The 23,524-nt window shown below is 43.6% G+C and overlaps 1 protein-coding gene across 3 annotated transcripts in view; it reads left to right on the top strand.

The window, feature by feature from the left end:
• The window catches only part of inpp4b (inositol polyphosphate-4-phosphatase type II B), a 413,442-nt gene that overhangs the window by 102,771 nt on the left and 287,147 nt on the right, over positions 1 to 23,524 (top strand). For all 3 annotated transcript variants that reach the window (XM_078210873.1, XM_078210864.1, XM_078210883.1), the window contains exon 3: positions 14,965 to 15,044. The gene's annotated coding sequence lies outside the window, so the exon portion shown is untranslated. The remainder of the gene's footprint in view (positions 1 to 14,964; positions 15,045 to 23,524) is intronic.

Genomic DNA, 23,524 nt, shown 5'->3' with positions numbered 1-23,524 from the left:
GGATATCAGGATGAAGCCTCTGGAGCATCAGGATATATCTGAAACAAAACAAAAGTGCCCTTTTACTGTTCTTAGCTGATTGATGTGATACCATTTTCCAGCTTTACTTCTGCCCGCCTTTTCTTTCCAAATCTGTATCAAGTACACAGCTGGACTTAACTCACTTGTTATCCGAAATACTCCTTTCTATTTTGGATCAAACACATTTTCCTTGTCGAGTCCCATGACTAAATCTTTTACGGGAGTCTTACTTTTGATTCAAAATATTTTTTAATCCTCTTCTTCAAAATTCTCAAAGTTCTTTGCTACATGTTCAATTACTCGGGCTGTTTGTTCCACCATTTGTTCTTGCCATTTGGAACTGCATAGGTTCTGTGTTACAGGACTTGTTGCTATCAGTGTTAAATGACCTGCTGTTTTCATGAGTCTCCCTGTCATTCATTGCCTGATGAGGAGAAATTCCTGTGCTTCTGTGAGGATTTGATTTTATTGCCATGATGCACAATGGTAACATCCTTGTCCATTGAGTGAGTGACATTTTCAGTATTATTTTTAAAGTTCTGTCCCCTCTTTCCACTACTCCAGAGGATTGTGGGTGGTGACTGATGTCAAATTTGTGGTGTAATCCCCAATAATCTTGTCATTGGGTAAAAGTTTCTCCTGTAAGAAGTGATCCCTGGTCACTTTCTACTTGAAATGGTAGTCCCCACCTCCCTGATCAGCTCGCTTAATTAAAGCTTGGCATCTCTGAGTGTAATATTAGCTCAATTCACTATCATAACCAGTGCATATTCATTATGGTTTTGAGTTTCTGGCAACGGCCCAGGTGAAGTCAGTTTGGAAGTTAGTCCATGGTCCTTCTGGGGATGATGCACTTTTCAAAAGCGCTGTGTTGGAACAAGCAAGAGGATTCTGCTGAAGACACGGCAGACAGTGTGATAAAATGTAAGTTGACTGCATCTGTATGCCTGGCTACCATGCTGAATCCGCAGGTTTCTGGTATGTGACATCAGTGGCCACCTTGCCAGGTGTAAGTGCAATTCTTGTCCTGTCCCAGGAGGGACATAAAGAGTAGGAGCTTTGTCTTTCGTTTTGTGCATGAGCAGCTGACCTGCGTTTAACACTCGGGATGGGGATATATCATCAGGCCAAGGGGTTGGTTGCGGGATTTGCTTAGCTTATTTGTGCCATTCAATAACCTCAGCATACTGTTGCTGCAGGGTGGTTAAATCTTTCGAATCATGCCGTGCAATTGCTGCCACTTCACATTGATCTGGAGTTTCTTTATGTGGTTCTCCTGACACTGCAGCTTTTTCTTTTTTTTATCAATTTCTGCATTACCTTCATAATGGAGCTCCTGAAGGTTGACTTCTTGTTAATTGCTGGGATGTGGGCACCACTGGCTGTTGTTCATTCCTAATTGCCCTTGAACTGAGTGACTTGCGAAGCCATTTCAGAGGGCATTTAAGAGTCAACCACATTGCTGTGGTTTGGAAGTCACATGTCTGCCAGACCAGGTTTTCTTCTCTAAAGGATATTAGTGAACCAGATGAGATTTCCCAATAATCGACAATGGTTTTCGTGGTCATCAGTAGATTCTTAATTCCAGATATTTATTGAATTCAAATTCACCATCTGCCACGAGCATTACTCTGGGTCTCTGGTTTACTAATCCAGAGATAATACCACTGCGCTACCACCTCCCCCTATGATTGTTAATATCCGGGAGATATTATATCTGTCCACATCTTTCTCTACAGAGTACCATGAATTAAAGATATAACTTCACTGGTGCAATAAGAGTTTTTGTGGTATATTGGGAAGAGCTAACATTGATGGCATGGGCACTGTTTGGCCAAAGATTTACTGCTTGATTAAAAGTTTCTTTGATGGTTGTTAAAAGGACAACTTTCTGTGCATATTGGAAAGAGTGTTTGGCACATTATCCTTTAATGATTCTTCCTGGTAATATCATAACATAGCCTGTGTGGTGATCCTTGAATGTGATAACAGGAACCATCCATATACACAGCTGGAGCATCCTTAATGGGTTCCTTCTTGACTGGCTGTGATTTAAAGTTAATTAAAGGTAGAGGACATTTGTGAGGATCTCCCTCACAAGACAATAAATCGAATAGTAATGTTGTCTTCTTTGCTATAATATCAATGTACCTGTACAGTAATTCGACAGTCAACTTACTCAACCATTGTGGTAAGACTGAAGAATCTCCAGGCTTCATCAGTAAATTCAGTGGTGTGTGTAAAATGATGCACTGTAAACCTGTGATGTATGTAAATTGTTGTACAGCCCAAATGTAGCTAGTAGATGACATTCACATATTGAGTAAATGCTATCCGCCCATTGCAGAAAACAATTGGTTGCAACCCCACCCCCGCCCCCACCCCCACCCTGACGTGCTCCTGGTAAAGTCCAACAGTTACTGCAGAGTGCACTAGCGTGATTCACTCCAGAAACCATTGGGCGGGTCACTCACACTGGAGAGGCCAGCAGCATAACGTTGAGCGGGTCACTGGACATGCGCCGATCTGTCAGCGCCGAGGTCGGCACATGCGCAGTGGCCCCTGTCTGCCAGCCTTGCAATTGCTGGCCAGCTCGATCGCTGCCCCCTCCCCCAACATGCCTGGGCCAGCCTCGATCTCCGGATCCCCCGACCACCGCCCCCCCACTGCAGCTCTGACCGCCACCCCAAGCAGGCTGCCCCTCCCTCCACCCACCCTGATGGCCAGCCCCAATCACTGGTCTCCCTCTGACACTCAGCCCAAAGTGCAGAGTGGGCAGTGTCAAGTTGCCCTTGACATTGGCACTTTGTCCCTTGGGCAGTGCCAGGGGGTCCAGACTGGCACTGCCAAGGTGACAATGCCCAGAATGCACACCCCCAGCACACGACCTTCTGGGGGGCCTTGATTGCCCCCCCCCTTTCACTCCAGTGGAGTCGGGCCTCCAGCTCCCTGCTCGTGGGGAGCTTTACTAAACCCATCTGGAGTGAAATACTCCTGGCAGGCGGGGAGTGGCTAGCGGGCCCAGAGATTTCAGTCCCGGGCCCGGTACTGACATTTAAAAGAGATGCAGATGAGGATTTAAATAATTTATGCAGGAAAATAATTTCCTAGGGGGCACAGGTTTAAGGTGCGAGGGGCAAGGTTTCAAGGAGATGTACGCGGCAGACATTTTACACAGAGGGTGGTGGGTGCCTGGAATTCGCTGCCTTGGGAGATGATGGAAGCAGATACAATAGTGACTTTTAAGGGGCATCTTGACAAATACATGAATAGTTTGGTAATAGAGGGATATGGTCCCTGGAAGGGTCGGGGGTTTTAGTTAAGTCGGACAGCATTGTCGGTGCAGGCTTGGAGGGCCGAATGGCCTGTTCCTATGCTGTAATTTTCTTTGTTCTTTTGAAATCCAGATGCCGGAGATGCGTGGGGGACTGTGGTGCCCAGCGGGGAGCCCATGAAATGATCTCCACTTGAAGTCTCCCGTCCCGCTGCACTACAAAAGCAGTGCAGCGAGATGGAAGAATCGCCCCCTTAAACTTTGTTCTGCAGGCGCGAACTCTTGGTGAAAGGTTAAATAAAGCAGGATCAGGCGTAATCAGACTAACAGCATTTGTTACCGCCTTTTTAAGGGTTGTTACAGCTTCAGGGCGGCACGTTTTGAAACCAGGCTGAATATTGTCACTGGGGACGTTCAAAATGTTTTTCCAGAAGCCTTGTCATTTCTGCAAAATGAAGAATGCAGTTTCTCTGACAACTGACCAGACCCAAAAACAATCAAAGAGCAGTTTTAGTTCTGGGAAGAGGCAGTCTCTGAATAACCTCTTTTGTGGGAATCGGGAGATGTTCCCAGCGGGATAGTTACAACTCCCAGACAGGTCACTTGTACTTTGGACTATTGAGCCTTTTGCGGATAAACTTTTGAACCTGCTCATATCAGGATTGTTATCTGTTCCTATTTGACAAACTGTTTGTTTACGGTTCCAGTTGCTAAAGTGATATCATCTGCATTCTGCAACAAGCACTCGGGCCTAGAGAAGTATTTTGAAACTGCTGCCATCAGTTTGAAATATGTTAGGGGCATTGTGAAATCCCTGTGGCAAACAAATCCAAGGGCAACTGCGATCTTCAAAAGTAAGAGCAAATTTGTATTAATCTTCCGACCTGACAGGAATACTTAAAAATCCATTAAAAACTGCTCATGGTAAAACAAAATATTTAGAATCAACTGGAATCTTCGACAGGTGGGGACGAGGTGGGGGGGGGGGGGGGGTGGGGGGGGGTGGCGGAGGGTGGGGAGGGGTGGCGGAGGGTGGGGTTGTTGGGGCGGGGGGGGGGACGCTTCTTGCTCAACAGGATAAAAGGCTGGTGCTTCAGAATTCAATTTCCAATAGTTAACCTCCAACAGACATCAGATTTCTTTAAAGGCTAAATAGGTGAATTTGCTGTGTACTCGCCTTACAATATGCTGTTTAGCAAGAGACTTAATTAACTCTCTAAAGTAGGGATAACTTTCTTTGGGGATCGGATATCATTTGACGAAGGAATGAGGAGGCCCCTTGATGGACTCCATTCCCCCCCCTTTGCCCATAATCATGTTTGTTATTGGGAAAGACAGCAGGATTTAACTGAACGAACTGTTCTACCTGAGCATTTTCATGTTCAAGGATTGATTTGATTTTGATTTGATTTATCATTGTCACATGTAATAACATACAGTGAAAAGTATTGTTTCTTGCATGCTCTACAGAAAAAAAAACATTCATAGAGAAGGAAACGAGAGAGTGCAGAATGTAGTGTTACAGTCATAGCTAGGATGTAGAGAAAGATCAACTTAATGCAAGGTAAGTCCATTCAAAACCCTGACAGCAGCAGGGAAGAAGCTGTTCTTGAGTTAATTGGTACGTGACCTCAGACTTTTGTAAGTTTTTCCCGAAGGAAGAAGGTGGATGAGAGAATGTCCAGGGTGTGTGGGGCCCCTTAATTATGCTGGCTGCTTTGCCGAGGCAGCGGGAAGTGTAGACAGAGTCAATGGACGGGAGGCTGGTTTGCATGATGGATTGGGCTACATTCACGACCTTTTGTAGTTCCTTGCGGTCTTGGGCAGAGCAAGCTGTGATATAACCAGAAAGAATGCTTTCTATGGTGCATCTGCATCTGTAAAAGTTGGTGAGAGTCGTAGCTGACATGCCAAATTTCCTTAGTCTTCTGAGAAAGTAGAGGCGTTGGTGGGCTTTCTTAACTATAGTGTTGGCATGGGGGGGACTAGGACAGGTTGTTGGTGATCTGAAAACCTAAAAACTTGAAGCTTTCCACCCTTTCTACTTCGTCCCCATTGATGTAGACAGGGGCATGTTCTCCTGTATGCTTCCTGAAGTCGATGACAATCTCCTTCGTTTTGTTGACATTGAGGGAGAGATTATTGTTGTCGCACCAGTTCACCAGATTGGTTAATGGTTAAATTTTGATATGGGGGATTTTACAAGTCTTGTTGGTTATTCTGCTTTTGTTGGTCAAGCTGAGGTGATTTTCGAGTTCTTGGGGGCGTCTGGTATATGAGTGGTTTATTCCTACATTATTGTTGCTGCACCAGTTCACCAGATTGAGGGGTGGCACAGTGGTTAGCAGTGCTGCCTCATAGTGCCAGGGATATGAGTTTGATTCCCGGCTTGGGTCACTGTCTGTGCGGGGTCTGCACGTTCTCCCTGTGTCTGCATGGATTTCCTCCGGGTGCTCCGGTTTCCTCCCACAGTCCAAAAGACGTGCTGGTTAGGTGCATTGGCCATGCTAAATTCTCCCTCAGTGTACCCGAACAAGCGCCGGAGTGTGGCGATTGGGAGATTTTGACAGTAACTTCATTGCAGTGTTAATGTAAGCCTATTTGTGACACTAATAAATTAATTTTTAAAAAGTTAACATTGCAAAAACAAATAAACACCCAAACTACCCCCACCATTTTCTCAATCTCGGTATCTAACCACAGACGATTATTGTTATTACCAATGATCGTGCTATACTGGTCTAACATACCAGTTCCTATTATTCTCAGTTCCATTGGGAGCCATTGGGTTCTGTTTGCCACCAGCTAACTCAGTCAAGGGTCGTTCGCCCCTTGTCTGTCAGCAAACTGTTCCAAAAAAGTATCACAACAAACATTCCTCTACCGGTGCAATTGTTTAAATTTGTCTTATATTTTAGAAAACATCAAATAGTGAAATTTTGCTGGGGTAAATTTTGATATGGGGGATTTTACAAGTCTTGTTGGTTATTCTGCTTTGGTTGGTCAGGCTGAGGTGACTTTCGAGTTCTTGGGGGAGTCTGGTATAAGAGTGGTTCATTCCTACGATCTCACACATAATGGCCTATTTTACCACAAAAGAAAAAAGGCGTGAGCGTTTGGATGCTGTTGACTCGATCCTTCCACTATCGCAAATGCTTTTCATGCCAGGGTGGGGGCAGGGTTGCTTTTGACTGCAACTTAATAGGATCTTTAATGGGTGTTCATGCTTCAATTTCATTACCTTCAACTTGGCATCAAGGATTGGTTGCTTGGGTTGAAATTCCCAATGCCTCTGAGTGTAACTGCTTGATAAATGCGCTTTTAAAATTAAGTTGACTTTTCCCTGCCACTCGTGTTCTAGGGGGTTATTACTGGGAGCATTACAAGTCGTACAGTCTATTACCAAAGGCACAGAGTGATTTGTTAGTGAGCTGCCTGGTCTGGTTCATCTTTTCATTTAGCCTTATGTTTGCAATTCCGAGAATCCTTAAAAGTAAAATCATTAATTCTGCAGAAGTCTGCATATTATAGAATTCAGGGTCTGCATTTTCTTCTAACACCCTTTTGCAAGCAGTCATAAGAGAGGGGAGATGGTGGCATAGAGATATTGTCACTGGATTAGTAATCCAGAGAACCAGGGTAATGCTCTGGGGACCTGAGCATTACCTGGGATCTGCCACCATGGCAGATGGCGGAAATTGAATTCAATAAAAAAAAATCTGGAATTAAAATGATGGTGAAACCATTGCCAATTGTCGTAAAAACCCATCTGGTTCACTAATGTATTGTAGGGAAGGAATCTTTACTTGGTCTGACTTGTGACTGACTCTTAAATGCCTTCTGAAATGGCCCAGCAAGCCATTCGGATCTAGGGCGATTAAGGATGGGCAACAAATGTTGAATATAAAAAAGAATGTGTTTTAAATCACTATCCTCCAACTCTTGAGTGCGAAGTCTGTTTGCTTCAAGGGGATCATCAACATCCAGAAGTGTTCTCACTTCTCTCTCACAGGCTTGAATTACACCTCAAGAAAGAGAAACAAATATTGCCTCCCTGTCTACTAATTGGTTACTGAAACAGAATCTATTTTCAAAGGGCTTTATTGATGGAGGGTTGGAGCAACATGTGTTGGCCCTATAGGGGAACCGCTAACTTCCAATGTCTCCGCAGCTGCTGATGGATCTGGACATCCCCAGTGTGACAAGTTTGCTTCTTGATCTATTGACAGATCTGGACAGGGTTCTCAAAGCAAAATTGCGGAAACAAATGTGTCCTGCCTTTTTAACCTTCCTTCTAGTTCATCTATCTTTCTTTTTCTCTGGACTTTTGTTCATTGAAATATTCTCCGAGAAGCATGCAGATCAGACTTAAGCAACTCATTTTCTTTATGGCTATCAGCAAACTTTCGTTTAAACTCCTCTGATTCAGCAGCAATGGACTCGTGCTGAGATTCCTGTAGCTTTGCTGATGCAACATGGACGCTGTACAATCAGCATCTCTATCTAGATCACGGATCCAGTGTTGTAAGTCAGTTGATTCCTTTAAACGGAGTTCTTTTTCTGACAACTGTTTTAATCCTTGGATCTCTTGACTCTTGCTCTGTATGATCTTGTCACCCTTACCAGCACAAAAATCAATGCTATATGCCACACGATCTATGCCTTTTGCTGGCCCCTTTAATTTACTGTCAATTTCATTGTCAATGAAAGCAATAAAATGATGAAACTGGATTTTGTTTTCCTTTTTTGCAAAAATATACTTTATTCATAGACTATCTGAAAGGACATTACAAACATTCCAAACTTGCCATCACAGTGCAATGATATTCAGGTTCTCTACATACCTCACGTTGCACTCTGAGGTATTTCAGTACAGTCAAGGAAATATTATAGACATTTCAAAATGGTGCTTACAAATTGGACTTTGCTTTGTCCTGGTTCCCCCCATGTCAACACTGTAGTTAAGAAAGTCCACCAATGCCTCTACTTTCTCAAAAGACTAAGGAAATTTGGCATGTCAGCTATGACTCTCACCAACATTTACAGATGCACCATAGAAAGCATTCTTTCTGGTTGTATCACAGCTTGGTGAGGCTCCTGCTCTGTCCAAGACCGCAAGGAACTACAAAGGTCGTGAATGTAGCCCAATCCATCATGCAAACCAGCCTCCCATCCATTGACTCTGTCTCCACTTCCCGCTGACTTGGCAAAGCAGCCAGCATAATTAAGGACCGCACACACCCCGGACATTCTCTCTTCCACCTTCTTCTGTCGGGAAAAAGTTACAAAAGTCTGAGGTCACGTACCAACCGACACAAGAACAGCTTCTTCCCTGCTGCCATCAGACTTTTGAATGGACCTACCCTGCATTAAGTTGATCTTTCTCTACCCTCGCTATGACTGTAACACCACATTCTGCACTTTCTCGTTTCCTTCTCTATGAACGGTATGCTCTGTCTGTATAGCGCAGGAAACAATACTTTTCATTGTACATTAATACATGTGACAATGATAACAAATCAAATCAAGTTCTTTAACTAAATCATTCACATTCGTGTTTGAATTTCTTCACTGGACAAGTGAGCCAGATTTTTTTTTCACCGTGAGGAGATCGATTTCATTCTAATGCTTACTGTGTCACTCTTGGTCTACTTTTGCTGATGCCCTGTTAATTCAATGGTACCTTCACTTTTCTAATGGTTTACTAATCAAACATCTTGTCCTGCCATGGTCACCAGAATTTGTTTCCTTTTTACTTGAGTATTTTAATTTAATTCTTGATTGTTCAAGCTTAATTATGCAATTACCCGACTCCAAGTAACCCAATAAAATGCTTTAGTTTGGACAAGACCTAACCGTAAGGCAAAAGTGGGTTCTTGAATAGGGAGTGAAAAGAAAAATTTTACTTCCAAAGGAAGACGTCTACTTCTTCAATACAAAGCAGACTTTTATAGCTTCAGGCCAATATGAAGTTGCAATTTTCCTCACATTCCTTCGTTGACAGCAATGCTTTTAAATTCTCCCTCCGCAACATCCAGTACGTGACTAGTTATCAAAGATGCCACTCAAAGTCCTTACTTTTAACCCATAAATTATCATTGCCTCATCTCAGATCATGTCTGTGTAATTTTATATTGGTTAATTTAATTGTCGAATTGTTTTAATTGAAGTTTGACTACCTCTGTATATTGTCCATCTAAAGGAAGACTGTGGACAAAATCTTCCGGCTCTCCACACCGGCGGGATCTTCTGCTCCTGTCGACTGTGTACCCCTACTGAGGGTTTCCCGGCGGCAAGGGGTGGAGTCAATGGGAAATCCCATTGGCAGGACCAGAAAATCCCATTGCCGGCCAATGGCACACCACCTCCCATCGCTGAGAAACACACCACAGGGAGGCCAGAGAATCTCACCCTGTATCTTTCACAGTGCCCTTTCATATTTGACTTTGCACAATTGCCTACTGCCTAGTCCAACTCTGAGATGGTCAAGCTAGAGTGAGCTGAGCTTAACACACAATACCTGATTCGATGCTCATCTAAAGCTAGAATCTTAGAGCAGCATTTTAGTACTTATTAGAACTTTGAATATAGCCCAGCCTTCGCAACTGCTTAATTACCAATTCTCAAATTACAACTTAATTGAGGTACATTTTTATTTGTTCAATCATCTGTTTCTGGCTGGTTGCTAATTAGGCAATAATTCTTAATTAATACATGTAAGTAATTAGAAGGTGCAGAATGCAAAATGTTTTGGCCAAATGGTGTGAGTACAAAATGGCATCTTGATTACTGGCTTACTCCAGTGAAGACAATATAAAAAAATCTAGAAATGGTCAAGTTGATTGCTCAGGCCTACTTACAATTATACTCAGCGACTAGAGAGTCCGGGATTATTCTCCTTCGAGCAGAGAAGTTTAAGGGGAGATTTAAGTGGTAAATAATTTAATAAATAATTAAGCTTTTTAATATAGCAAAGAACGATTAACTGTTTTCATTAGCAGGACATTAAGTAATCAGGAGACACAGTTTTAAAATAATTGGCAAACAAAACAGAGGGGAGATGAGAATTATTTTATAAATGGTTGGTGGAATCAGATTCAGTAGTAAATTTGAAAGGGGATGGATGATTCTACTATCCTAAGTGCATCATATACAATTTGATAGACATCAGCAGGTGACCAGGACTACCCAACCCCACTTCAGATCTTTGTGAAGTGTCTTTTTGCAGTAATTACAATCTTTGGGAGGTTTGCAATTAAATGGAGTTCATATTTATGTCTGTGTACAGATCCGTGTGCATTTGAGAGACATGAGTAGGATGATGGGTGAAAGGAAGACAGATTAGGAGAGATTGGTAGACTCTTGTGAGCGGTATGTGATGGGAATGTTGGGGAACAAATATGTGACAGCTATTGCACAGAATTCGACAACTCACTTAAGGACTTTCATTTGTAATAGAGAACTGTATGTGTGGGGATATATGTGTGTGTGTGTATGGAAGTGTAATGTTGGCATATTCATATATTTTTTCGTATTGATTTCTTAGACAGTGGTTGGGCCATCTATTAACTCTCTCAGTACTGGGTGTCTCCTCAAGAACTACTCCACAGCCAGATGTCAGGGAACACAGATCTTTATTCAGTCCACTTGCTCCACACTCCAAATGTTGACTGCCCACCCAGGGTAGTTCCCAACCATCTCACCCCACAACCCAGGTCATATGACCTGTTCCCTTAAAGGGGCTATTCCACAACATACATAATACCGTCGGTGGAGTGGTCCACACATTTGGGTAGAGTTGTCCTTGCAACCCTGTTTGGGCAGTTGATAGACAGTTTTGCATTTGGATTTCTGCAGACATGGCCATGGCTCCAGGTATCACTGCTATCTGGGAGAATTTCAGGAAAAGTGATGTTTAGGTCTTTTCCCTTGGCCTTCCATATGGATGTTGGAAGCAGGACAGAAGGACAGTGGAAGTTGCTTCTATCTTCTCGGCATTAAAGGGGTTGGCTTAAGGTGCCACATAAAGGTTACTGCAGAAGAGATAATGCTGTAGGGGCTGATATTCATGATGTGGAGATGCCGGCGTTGGACTGGCGTAAACACAGTAAGAAGTTTGACAACACCAGGTTAAAGTCCAACAGGTTTATTTGGTAGTTTGGCTTTTGCTAAGTGTTGTTAAACTTCTTACGGGGCTGATATTAGCATGGATCGAGGATTGCCCATCGAACAGGAAATGGTGTTGGGATAAATGGGTCATTCACAGAGCACCATAGGGATCAGTGCTGAGGCCTCAGCTATTCCTGATCTTTATTAATGGCTGGTGAAAGGACTCACTGTATTGTAGCCAAGTTTGTAGATGATACAAAGATAGGTAGGAAAGCAAGTTTTGGGGAGATGCAAAGGGACATAAATAGCTTAATTGGACAAAATATTGGCAGATAGATAATGTGGGTAAATGTGAGGTTGTCCATTTGGGCTGGAAGATTGAAACAGCAGAATATTATTTAAATGGAAAGCAACTGCAGAATACTGGAGTACAGAGAGATCTGCGTGTTCTTATGCATGCTGCTATAGCAAGTAATAGGAGGTCTTGTGGTACAGTGGTATCATCCCTACCTCTGAGCCAAACGCTCTGGGTTCAAGTCCCACCCCATGACTTGATGGCGAAGGAAAATGCATTCATAACAGGTTTTTAAACCTGCAAATCCTTCCAATAGCTGGCAGTAACAGAGGGATAGACTCCTTGTCAGCCACGTTTGATGCAGAGTGGCATCTCTCAATCTATAAGCCCCCAGTGACAGACTAGCAACCTGTTCCAGGAATTACTAGCTATGGAAATGGATGAAAGTCTGCCTTAGTGCATCATTGGGTGTGGGAAGAGAATTGGAATAGCAAGTAATTAGGGAGGCAAATGAAGCATTGACATTTATGACAAAGAGGATAAAGTATATAAGGAGGAAAGTCTTGCTACAACTGTACAGGCCATCGGTGAGACCGCACCTGGAGTACTGTGTACAGTTTTGGTCTCCTTATAAAGAAACAATATACTTGAATTGACAGCAATGCAGAGAAAGTTCACTGGGCTGGCTCATGGGTTGAGGGTGTTCTCTTATAACGATAGCTTGAGCAGGTTGAACTCATGGAGTTTAGAAAAATGGAAGTGGTCTTATTGAAACATGTAAGATTCTGAAGGGACTTGACTGGGTAGATGCTGACAGCATATTTCCTCTCATGGAAGAATCTAGAACTTGGGGCACAGACAAAGGATCTCCCATTTAAGATGGAGATGAGAAAGAATTTTGATCTTAGAAGGATTGTTAATATTTGGAATTGTCTTCCACAGAAAGCAGTGGAGGCTGGTTCATTGAATATATTCAGTGCTGAGCTGGATAGATTTTCAACTGACAAGAGAGTCAAAGTTATGGGGGACAAGGAAGAAAGTGGCATTTAGACCACAATTAGATCAGCCATGATTTGTCCAAAGATGTGCAGGTTAGATGGATTGACCATACATACTAAAATTGTCCCTTAGTGTCTAATGATTGTAGGTTAGATGAATTATCCATGGTAAATGTGTGGAGTTACGGAGATAGCGGAGGGCCCTGGCTGAGATGCTCTTTTTAGAGAGTCGGTGCAGACTAGATGGGCTAAATGGCCTCTCTCTGCACTGTAGGGATTCTATGGTTCTATTCTATGGTTTTATGGTCGTATTGAATGGTGGAGCATGCTCAATGGACCAAGTGGCCTACCCCTGCACCTATACTTATGATCTTGGGTACTTGCAACTCTCATGGTGCTGCCTCATTGAAACCATGCTAATTATCAATGGAACAGTCCTATCAATTTGAATCTGGATTGGGATTTTGGACATCCTTTCCATTTTAGTTTTGGATGGTACTGGGTCCAAAAACAGGAACTGCAGCCTACCATTTGGGTTATGATAATACATGATGTGTACCTCCGCTCAATTTTGCAAAACCAGACCGAACGTCAATTTAATTCAAGACAGTGGTGTAATACATGTTGTTGCTGTGACATATTGTTAAGTTCTGTAAAGCCTGATCTAAGAACTAATCTTTTGTGTCATCCTTCGGTGGAGATGGAAGCTGAGTGTGGATCATGCATATTTTCCCAAATAACATCTGAGGCTCTCTTATCAACTTATCAGAGACTCTTCAAATGGGGAAAGCTCGCTTCCTGTCAATACGAGCTAGAATGTTTGATCTGTGTGTGGCATTCTGTTATCTGATAACCTATGGGAAGTAACTGAGATAGTTCAGCTAATTTATTCAGTGAGTATCTGTAGCATACAGATTCAGAAATTCTGAGGTTCAATTCTCATTCTCGGCTGCTCTGAGCTGGGACAATGGTAACTGGCCTTAAGGCAAATTATTAATTTCTCACTCTAATCCCTATTGGAAGAAACATTTATTTGATGGGGATGCAATGAAAATCAGCAATGGCTATAATGCCCTCCAGGGTTGACTAACCCACTTGTGGCCTTCCCCACACGTGATGTAGGAGCAGCTGGTGAGGCATTGGAATATAACTAGCACCTGTGGGGAAAATATTTCAGCAAGGAGTCCAACGCTTGCAGACAGAGGCCAGTGAAGATTTTTTTATCATTTTTATTCCATCCAAAAGATCAAATTCAAATTGAAACCAATTCATGGACGCACAAGAGAAACAAACAAGATTCAAGCTGAGGCATTGCACCTCATCCTGGGCTTGATCTAATGCTTCATCTTAGCCCAAAGGCCAAGATGGCTTTGAAAAATTGCATCAGGCGACGTGTCCGTTGAACCTCATAGGCTACCCTGATCATTGACCCTACCCCTAGCCTGGGAGATCAATCTGCCTGATCGTTGACTCTACCCTAACCTGGGAGATCAACCTGCCTGATCATTGACTCTCCCCTGTCAGGTAAGTGACTTTGGCTTGAAGCTGTGTGACTTTTTAAAAAATTCATTCATGGGACATGAGCGTTGCTGGCTGGCCAGCATCCCTAGTTGCCCTTGGAGGGCAGTTGAGAGTCAACCACATTGCTGTGGCTCTGGAGTCACATGTAAGCCAGAGCAGATAAGGACAGTAGAATTCTTTCCCTAAAGGACGATAGTGAACCAGATCAGTTTTTCCAACAATCAACAATGCTTTCATGGTCATCAATAGATTATTAATTCCAGATATATTTATTGAATTCAAATTCCAACATCTGTCGTGGCGGGATTCGAACCCAGATCTCCATCTGAACTTGAAATTATGCCTAGGAATTTTTTAAAAAATGACTGTCTTCCAACTTTCTGGATAGATTACTTTTAATATGACCCAACTCCCTGTCTGTACATATATTTCCTTTTATCTTTTCTGCATCAAAGTAAAATGTTTAATTTCTATTACTTGTTTAATGTTTTGCCACATCAGCGTGTATTGGTTTTTAATGAAAAAAAGATAGCCTGGTGTTGAGAAGAAAATTAAGCTGAGCGTTATTGATAGCTGTGTCACTGATCTCCTGGCAAATTCTGCAGGATAATGGATCTATCCAGCTGTTTCCTTCTTCACTCTCGCTATCTTGTAAACTAAGACAGATTTACAGCCGTTGTGATGAAGCTGTCACGCTTATGGATTTTGAAACTAATGAAGACTTTTTTTTCTTCTCTGCCTTTCAGCGAAGCTTCCTGGGCTCTGCTACATTTGCAGTTGGTGATCTGCTGAAGTCGGAGGAGCAAACCTTGACTATTAACCTAAGGTATGTTCACAAAGATTAAAAATAAACTAATTCTGGCCTCTTGTAACAGTGATAACACACACGAAAACCGCACGAGTTCGGCAGATATTTAATTGGCAATTTCTGAACTCTTATTCGTGCTGTGGCTTGTATTCAGCATATTTAAAGATCTGTGTGACACATAAAGAAAAATTGAACGGCGACAGTAATTATCTGTGATGGCTGCTGTGGGTTACACGTGAAATAAGTTTGGGCAGTCTCATTTTATCTGTCAATGGACACGGGTTCAGCAGCCCAGAACTCCCCTTCCGATTCCACCTTAATTAGCATATCCTCATGCTGAGGTGAATAGGTATTATGGGAACAGGGGGTGTCTCACAAGTGCTTCTAACAAGCTCTCCATCTGAATTTGTAGTTTAAATACACTCTAGGAACAATGCAGATGAAGCCCTACATTTATGTCTGATCTGGAAACACTTGATGTGCAGGGAGTTAGGTCTTTTCCCAAGTATCTTTACCCCTGTGATCAGTGCACATATGAAAAGGCTCTTTTAAAAGAACTTTATTTCATGGATGCCCCCGATGTCTAAATTTCTTCTTAGTTTAAACATATCACCACTTTGAAGGAAAATGCACACCTTTTGTGAATTACATGAAAACAAGATTTCAGCAGATGAATAAAAACACAAAATGTTGGGAACATTCAGAAAGTTAACAATTACAGTTGATCCCCTTTCACATGAAACATCATTGACTTGAAAGATTTTACCAGTTTCGGACCCAGTTTCTCCCCCCTTGTGATATTACTGGCCCTGTTCTGCCGGCGTAATCAGCCTCGCACCTACGCTGATTTTCATGATCTTATTATGATATTTGTGAGCCCAGGGTACAATTGTCCAGGTTCCATTGCTTTAACGGCCTCGCCAGTGGAGGTCCTCACCAGGGAGGATCATGTCTGGTCCTCAACCAATGGGGACCTGAGGTGATGGCCTTGCCAATGGGACCAGAGGCCATAGAGGCACCCCCTCCAGAGTGGTCAGGGGCAGGGGTGGGCAGTGCCAGCCTGGCAATGCCATCCTGGGATCCTGGCATTGCCCACCAGCAGCCTGGCACCAGGCTGTGCCAAGGTGCATGCCCCAAGGGGAGGGGTGGGGCCTGAGGGTGGCAAGACCTGAAGGGGTCAGGCCTGATGGGACAGCAGGGTGTGGGGAGCTCCATAGAGGCTGTGTACCCTGATTTGGGGATTGCCCGAGTGGCAAACAACTGTGGGGGGGGGGAGCATGGATGAGATTGGCTGGGGGGGTAATTGGGGATAGCAATTGGCTGGGGTAGGGATCAGTGGCGGCGATCGAGAGGGGGTTGCGATTGTTGGCGGCGATCTGGCGAGTTGCAATGAGGGGGTGATCTCAGGGGTGATCAGCAGAGGAGCAGTTCAATGTCCAGGGGATGGGGGGCAGTGACAATCTCAGGCCACATGCACAATAGCACCCTCTCGCAGTCTGCAGCCAGCTTCCCAGTGTGAATAGACTCCGTCCACTCCCCTTACTGGTGAGAATCACACTTTGCCTCATTTATTTTCTAAATGCCATAAGATGGCATAAGGGAGTTTGCCAAAAAAAAAATGGGTGTGATTCCTTCTCGTTTTCAAACTCATTCGGCACTTTCAAATTTTTTGGTGATTTCGCCCCCCTCTCTCTCTCCACAGGTGCTGCCTGACCTGCTGAGTGTTTCCAGTTTTTTGTTTTTGTTCTTTTGTTATGACTCAGTAGAGAGCAGTACTTATTCAAGAAGATTCAAACTCCTGTTATTAACTGAAATAATTAACGGCACAAAATTCCACATTTTAAACAAAACTTTCTTACTGTACAAAAGTCAAGCAAAGCAAGTACTATGAACAACATTTTATTTTGAAAAGTCTTATTCTTTGAATTTGAAAATCTAACAGAATATCCTGCTCAACTTTTATTCCCATCCCTATAATTGTCCTTATCCTTCTCGGATCTTAAGGGTTCCTTCATTTCTCCTAGGGACAAACCAAGATATGCCACAGCTCTCAGATATTCACTTTGATTCTTGTCAGTAATTTCCAACATTCTCTGAGGTATGAGCTATCTTGGGCATCGAGCATCCAGCTGGATGAACACTCCAACTCTCCTTCAACCCTGTAGGATCACTAGCTCAAGCATACACCTCACTGCATTCTTGCTTCGTGACTCCAGATCAGAAAACAGCTTAGTTTCTAATATCCCTCAGTAACTGATCTACAGCTCCCAGGAGATTATCTCTCTGCATGACTCAAAGCTGCACTGGATTCAGACTTCATTTAGAACCATAGAATCCCTGCAGAGCAGAAGGAGGAAATTCAGCCCACCGAGTTTGCACTGACTCTTGGAAAGAGAATTCCACACAAGCACTATCCACCCTCCCCACCATTCTCATAACCCTGCACGTTTTACCATGGCTAGTCCACCTAATCTACACATCTTTGGACTGTGGGAGGATATCAGAGCATCTGGAGGGAACCCATGCAGACACAGGGAGAACGTGCAAACTCCACACGGACAGTCACCCAGGGCTGGAATTGAATGTGAGTTCTGGCCCGGTGAGGCAACAGTGCTAATCACTGTGCCACCATGCTGCTGTGAAATCATACAGAGGAAGCCCAAAACCTAAAAAAATCCCCCCTGTAATCTGGCCTCAAGGCAACATTGCATACCTGGGATGTCCCACATAGAGATTGAAACTAAGTATTTCCAACTCTCAAACCTTCCCTTTGTTTTGGGAAGTCATATCATTAACTTAACCTCGCGTTGTGACAGCTGTGGACTTGCTGGATAGAATTTTCCTTAAAAATAGAAAAGTGTCAGGTTTTCCATCCAGTTCTTCCCACACTTCACCATCTTAAAGTGGAAAGCATGTTTTTTGCTTTCATTGTGAGGTGCAAGGCCTAAAGATGCAAGCTGCACAGAGATCGGGGTGCCACGACCTCCATCTCATGGACATCAGGGTGCCCCTGTCAATAATTGCCAGCATCAACCACCCACCCCTCCCAAGGATCCATGGCATCAAAGCCCCCTCCCCCCTTAAAGGATTGTTGACACCAGGCAGGGCCCTCCATATGGGTCTCCCTATAGGCTCCACCCCTGGTGCCCCCCCCCCTTCTGAACCCACCTCTCCTGATCCTGCCCCCATGATGCCAGGGGTAGTGCCAGACCCAAATCCCTGACCACCCAGGGCAACACTGGCCTCTGAGTCCCCCGCATGGTCATCATGTCTGGTCTCCATTTTTTGAGATCAGTAGTGACTCTCACCATCTTATGTTATGCCAGCGGGTGGGAACATATAGCGTTCCCAGAATATCCGACATTATGCTGATTTTGAATATTTAAATACAGGTTAATGAATGATAATCTGGTTCACACCCTCACTGGGATCATTCTGACTCCCCGTGGCAAATCCTGTTATGGGCCTCCTGTGAAAATGTCTGGCCATAACGGGATTTGCATCCGCACAGAACAGGGCTGGAAAATCATCCTTTCTGTCTCTGTCACGAATCATAGAATTATAGAAACCCTACAGCACAGAAAGAGGCCATTCGGCCCATCGAGTCTGCACCGACCACAATCCCACCCAGGCCCTACCCCCATATCCCTACATATTTACCCACTAATCCCTCTAACCTACGCATCTCAGGACACTAAGGGCAATTTTAGCATGGCCAATCAACCTAACCCGCACATCTTTGGACTGTGGGAGGAAACCGGAGCATCCAGAGGAAACCCACGCAGACACGAGGAGAACGTGCAAACTCCACACAGACAGTGACCCAAGCTGGGAATTGAACCCAGGTCGCTGGAGCTGTGAAGCAACAGTGCTAACCACTGTGCTACCATGCTGCCCGAAGTCCAGAAAGGAGTAACCCATTGTTTAGTGTTTTTCCAGTTCCAACTCAAATCTTATAAATTAAATCCTTTGAATTGCAATTACTAAAAGTCTGTTTACCAGCTTCTTAAATGAGCGCTGGAATTTTACTGTCCCGCCCACCATGGGAATCGGAGCGGGCGAGGGGCAGGTGATGGAAAGGTCTGTTGACCTCGGGTGGAATTTTGTGATTTCGGGACGAGGACGAGCAAAGGCCATAAAATCCCACCCGAGATATTTTTAGTTATCTTGCATTTAAAAATTTCAATTCCCAAAATAAATGTTATATTCCTAAAACATATGAATCATAAAATTAGACATTCATAATTCACAAACAGCAAACTGCTTAAAAAAAACTGACAGTGCAAGAAAAATATGCACAGTTATATGTAAAATTTTCTGTTGCGTTTAGAGGATCATCACGTGTGTAATGTAGGAACAGGAAGTAGTAATGGAATTGTTGATAAAGATTGTGAAGTTAAAAATGAGAAACAGTAAAATGAATCCAACACAGGAGCTAAATTCATGTTTAAATTCATGCCCCCCTCTCTCTTTGCCTCACTATTTGCAGCCAAAGCCTATCTCTTAAGCACTGGAGTTCACTTCTGATACTTCTTCGCCTTTTCCCCACCTCTATATCTTTCTTTATCACTCAACATCAAAGCTTCCTCTATGAATAAGCTTTCAAGTCACTCCTGATATTTGCTTCTTTGGTTTGGCCTGGGATTTCCGGCCTCGATTCCAGATGGGGTCTTACTGGGGATTTTAGTTACAATAACATAACTTCGACCACTTTGTATTTCAGCCCCATTGAGAATAAAGGCCAATATTCCATTAGCCTATTAAATTATTTATTGTACCTTCCCACTAGCTTTAAGTGATTTTAGTACTTCAACCTTCTAACTTTCTCCACTTCTCCACAGTTTCCAGCTCCTCACCATTTAGAAATTTATTGTGATCTTTCTTTCTTGGATCCAAAATGAATAATCCTCACACTTTTTCACAGAACTCCCACCTGCCAGCTCGCCCCAATAACTTAATCTATCAATTTTCTACTCACATTTACCATATTTATCATCAGAAAATTCTGGAAATACTTGGCAGATCAGTCAGAATCTGGGGAATCTTGTGCATGCCCTATGGCAAGCTTGGTGTTGGGGGCAGGTGGAGACCCTAATGCTATCCCACCTTCACCCTCATTAGATTCAAGGTGGGATGGCCTGTGGACAGCCTTTTATCACCACTGCCAATTGAGGCTCTTAAGTGGTCAATCAATGGACACTTAGTGGCCTTTTGTGGCCACTGATGATATTAAGAAGGTGGCAGGTGGGAGACTTGCCATGCAGGGAGCATAACAAACAAACCCTGGCTTTTGGGTTGTGGGCTTCCATGTGGGTCCCTGTTCAAAATGCATGATTGAGGGACCTGGCATCAGGAAAGGTGGGTGACTGCTGAGAGCCACCCTTACCCTCCCCACCCATGCCCCAAACCCACATCATGCAACTACCTTCCCCCTGCAACTCCCTTCTTGCAAAGCCCTCTCTCATGCAATCCCCTCCCGCAGTATCTCCCTCAACTTGCATCATGTAAACTCCCCCTCCCACAGCCCCCCCCCCCCCCCCCCCCACCTTCTGCAAATACTCCCCCGCTCAACTATCCTTCCAGTGAAAACCCCTTCCTGTGCAACTCCCCCTCCCATGCAACTCCCGCTCCTGTGCAACCCCCTCCCTGCTGGACCCCATTACACTGGAGAGGCTGACAGCAGAATCTTCAGGGGGCCCTTGGGCATGCGCCGATCTCTCAGTATACTCCAAGTATAGTTGACATGCCCTGGCCCCGATCCGCTGGCCTCCCAATTGCCAGCCCTGACCCCCCCCCGCCTCCTGGACATCACCAGCCCCACTCCCCTCCCAATAGCCAGCCCCACCACCAGCCTCCACCCTCTGATGCAGAGTTTCCCCCTTGCCTCCCGTCCGATCTCATCCCCCCCCACCCCAGATATGGCTCTGCCCTGTCTAGCCCCACCCCTTCAGTGCCTCCTTGGCATTATCCGGTGCCCAGTGGGCAGTGCCAGGGTGCCAGGCTGGCACTGTCCAAGGGGCACTCCCCTCCCTGACCTCCCGGGGGGGGCCCTCAATGGCCTCCAGTTCCAGCAGCGAGACTATTATGCCAAGTTCCCATTTCTGGCGACCATCTGCGCTCCCCGCTGGTGCGGACCTCTGCTGGCGAGTTTGGAACGCCAGGTGAGCCCAACAATACCGTCCCGGGCTCGCTAAACAGATTTAAATTAGGAAATGAATATTAAAATCAGCCTTGCGCCATGCGACCAGCCGGACGCTGGGTGTGATTTCTGTTATTGGCCTCCCATTTACATTTCACGCTTGGTTACGTTACTTAACCAGCGTAACAGGATGGGAAGATCATGCCCCATGTTGCTTCCAGAAGATCCCAAACAACTCTTTCCATAGCTACTGCTTGGCTGAGAATTTCCAGCATTTTCTGTTTCAGATTTCCAGCATCTGCAAGATTTTACTTGAATCCTATTTACTCTGCTTAGTATTTGGATATATGGATCCCTGTTCCTTAATCAAAGTCACTTTTTTGTTAAGAGAAACATGATAAATGGTTATTTCCATTTGAAAATATTAATTCATATTCAAATTAAATGTCAAAGTGACCATTAAAGATTGTTGAAACTGTATTTCATAATCTGATTTGTGACATTTTTAACCAGTATGAGAGAGATATATTCCAGATGTATATTTTTCTGAATATTCTATGGCTGCAACACAGAGCGAGCGATTGGACAGTTTCCCTTTCGATTTTTGAAGTTGCTTGCTTAGCTGTTAATATTTAAACTGAGGTGAGCTGGATTCAACCCTGTAACCATAGAAACCTTTATCTAAGCTTAAAAGGGTTGATTTGAAGAGAGAACTTCAGCAGATATATAATTCTGAACAGAAAATTTCATACATTTGTACATTTTTATTCATTAGTGGGACATGTCACTGACCGGTCAGCATTTATTGCCCATCCCTAGTTGCCCGAGGGCAGTTGAGAGTGAACCACATTGCTGTGGGTCTGGAGTCAAATGTAGGCCAGACCAGATAAGGATGACAAATTTCCTTCCCTAAGTGACATTAGTGAACCAGATGGATTTTTCTGACAATTGACAATGGTTTCATGGTCATCAGCAGATTCTTAATTCTAGATTTTTATTGAATTTAAACTTCACCATCTGCCGTGGTGAGATTCAAACCCGGGTCCTCAGAACATTAGCTGAGTTTCTGGATTGTCTAACGATAATACCACTAGGCCATCACTTCCCCAATGTCTTTATTATTATTTTGTCTTCTCAAGGTGGGTAGAGATCTTTTTGGCTGCACTTCGCTCATGACTGACAGGCTTTCAGACGTGCCTTCAGTGAACTTACAAGTTTTCATTTCTATATGCCTCAAAAAAAAATTGGAATTTAAGAGTTTAAACAAACCCAATTACACTTGATTTAAATGAGTACAAAACTGTGAGGTATACAACTCTGAAATTGAATTTGTACATCACTTAGATGATAGTTGAATTCTGTTTAGGTGTACTGCATTATCCATTTGTTAAATTCAGTAGGGTAGATCTTACTGCGATTGTACTGATGCGGTGAACTGATCCTGTCCCTTCAGCAATGAAAGTAGTTGGCTTACTGATTATTCCTCAAAGTCCAGTCCAAGTATGTTACAGATTCTCTTCATGGCAATTTTGTGACTATTATAACACTTGTTTGTTTCAATTATGTCTTAGAGATGGCTACATACAAAGAAATTCCAGAGTATCTGTGCGTTTCTCTATCCAATGCTAGTTAATGGGGCAACACATTTGCAGTTATAACCACCATATTTGAAAGTTTTGATCTATTTACATGTCTTTAGAATTATGCATCTACTCGGAGAAATAATATATTTCAACAGCATCATCAAAGAGAAGGCACAAGGCAACTATATTCCATGGGCTTTCAGATGTTTGTTTAGTTGATAAAATGCCCTAAGTATTATAAATAAAATTCTGAGGCTGTCTCGAACCCAGTTTTCACTTTGTTGAGATTATGCATTTCTTATTATCCTCACTTCTGAAGATCTGTCACTATGTTATTGAAAGATGTTCACCTGATGTTTGTCTTGCATGTAGGTTTAGCTGGTACAGTACAGTCTGAAATAAGTCATTTTGTTTATTTTAAAAATGTTATAATAAACCAAGGTTCTAGGTAATCCTGAAAGCAAATTGTGCAGAATGAATTATCTCTTCAGCACAGGCATGGAGACAAGTTATTAAGTAATTGGTTGAGAAATTTGAGTGTTCCCAAAATGCACAGGGATCATTTTCTGAGTCTGAGTGGACAGGCTTGATGCGCATGTAATATTGAGCACAGACCTCATGATCATTGAGCCTGCAAGCTGCGCACACCTAATGGGTGGCATCAGGCAGCTTCTCAAAGAAGAAGGGCGGCATGGTGGCACAGTGGTTAGCACTGCTGCCTCACAACACCAGGGATCCGGGTTCAATTCCAGCTTTGGGTCACTGTCTGTGTGGAG

This window comes from Mustelus asterias, chromosome 1 (genome assembly GCF_964213995.1).
Source record: "Mustelus asterias chromosome 1, sMusAst1.hap1.1, whole genome shotgun sequence".
NCBI lineage: Eukaryota > Metazoa > Chordata > Chondrichthyes > Carcharhiniformes > Triakidae > Mustelus > Mustelus asterias.
This window is presented reverse-complemented; position numbering and strand designations above follow the sequence as displayed.